Source organism: Loa loa (assembly GCF_000183805.2).
Source record: "Loa loa unplaced genomic scaffold supercont3.104, whole genome shotgun sequence".
NCBI classification, from domain to species: domain Eukaryota; kingdom Metazoa; phylum Nematoda; class Chromadorea; order Rhabditida; family Onchocercidae; genus Loa; species Loa loa.
The window spans coordinates 10,183-12,640 of NW_018108284.1; positions in this window are offsets into that span (position 1 = coordinate 10,183).

Below are 2,458 nucleotides of genomic sequence, written 5' to 3' on the forward strand. Positions count from 1 at the left end.
CAAGATAGCAGTAGTAATTTCATTTTTTTTTCTACCACTATAAAATACAACGTAATTTCTAATGCTTTTTAGAAGGATATGAGAAAGATCGAAATGATAAAATGCCGAATGACAAAACATAAAAAATTTTTATGCCATAAAACGATACGTCGAAAAGAATGACAAAAATTTACTGGAAGTGCATCGCGATTGAATTGAAGGATGCACGTTGATGACGAATTTTGCTGACAAGCTTTTGAAAAAATGAGATTTCTAAACGAATAAAAGAATCAAATATTAAAATTGTCAAGCGTTGAAGAAATTGCTCACAATAAAAATAAAATGATTGGAAGCATTTAGTGCATCATTTTCATAACTTTTACTTGAGAATTTTATAGCTATCATTTGAAATCAATCAATTTCGCATCTCTAAGTAAAATAGTTTTAATAAAATGGATCAAAATATGAGAGATTCACTCAAATTCAGGCCGAATGAGTAACAATATCAAATGAAGACATACTAATTTGATTGTCTCATTCACTTCACTCCAGGAAAAAATTTCCACAGACGGGAATGCTCAAATTTTATTTATGCTAGAACAACCGTTTTTATAAAAGACAAATTTTTCTACGGATTCTTTAATAATTTAATGAAAACTAGGCGCAGAATCCTTTGTATTGGAATGACCTGTTCACGAAAGGTTTATTGTAGATTAAAATCTATTAAATATTATATGTTGGCAGTCGTTCGAACAAAATAGAAAGAAATAGGGAAAAAATTAGAAGGAAAAAATGAGACATAAAATGTTTTTTGAAACCTTACTTTAATCTATCCATCTTCCTTAATAACTTTCTCACATCCTAAAGATTGTTCTCACGATTTAAAAGACACTACTTAAAGCTATCTTCAAAAAGGACATTTTAAGCAAAGCAAATAATGTTGACAGTTAACAAATAAGTAAAGTTAGTTGGGACAATTAGCTATTTTATAATATAATCCAAAATTTATGTATGCATGGCAACACAAAGCTGTTAAAGTAAATGAAAGGGCTGGTATAATTTTTGTGAAAAGTTTGCAATTAATTATGAACTTCTAGAAAGATCAACGGGAAAGTGTTATTCATTTTGTACATATTTAGGTTCAACTAATATTCACGTTTGTTTCTTATATAGACGAATTGAAAGATTAAGAAGAAACAGTTTTTTCTTTTCATGAAATGGATGCTAATCCGGTTTTGGACATCATAGATCTGTTTGTTGAGAACATATGATGTAATGAGTACGATATCATTATAGCATTATCAGATGAATATTTGAAAATATCAAATACAAAAAGTAATTGTTGTTTTAATGGTTCATACAATTTATGCTTCACAATATTCAATACTATGGAATTTTATACAGTACTGTGAAAATTATTGCAAAATTAAAATGTAAACGGAATTATCCTACTGATTTCTGGTACTCACCGTTAATGTGAAAGAGTGATGTAAAAGCGGCAACTGATGAAGTGTAATAACATTGGATTCAGAAAATTATGAGATGATTGGGTGTTATTAGAAAATTGTTTCCATTTTATATGTGTTTCGTTGTAAATAGATTGCAAATTGGGAGCTGTATGACTGACCATTGACTATCACGACCCAGTTTAGTGATGGTCAGTGGTCAGTCATACTACGTTAGAGCTAATTTATTCTCTTTTTTATCTTCTGATTTTAAGCCATGAGATTAATTTGAAGGTTAATTCACGAACAGAATATAAAAAAAAAAGAGAAGGAGCTTTAGGTTATTTAAAAACGAAACCACTGAATTGTGAAAATGAAAGGATGAACAATGTGACAAATTTCCTGTCATTCCTGTTATAAAAATGTATTTTAATAAGCAACTTTCTAATAATCCAGTTTTCAATTACCATTTTGGCGTATTTGAAAGAAATTTCCTAAAGAGGATTAAATGGATGTGGAAGTAGATACAAACATACAAACAGGGTCCTTAATAAACGAAAATCAGGATAAAATGGATCCAACCGTTTGTCTGATTAAAGGAAAATGAAAAGCAAACAGTGAATAGAATGATATGATTGAATATCATTAGCTAAAATAAATGCTGTGATTACATGATCACTTATTTTACAGTTATGCGTAATACGTGCAATGACTTTGTAATATCTAACATTGTTGGCATTGTTGGTGTGATATTGGACGTTAAACTATTCCGCTTAAGTTACTAATCCTTAATTGGTTATTGTTGTTACCATCCGTATTATCGCAGTATGAATAGGTCAACTGGATGACACATACATGTACATTTGAAAATTTAAGTGTTTATATGTATACATTAAATAAATATTTGTATATTTTATATAAAAGGTAACATCTGTTACAGTTTTACCTGATCTATCTGTGTCTTTTGCACAATATATCACTATCTCCTCAATTAAAACTGAAAATCAAAAAAAAGATGACCATTCTAAACAAGT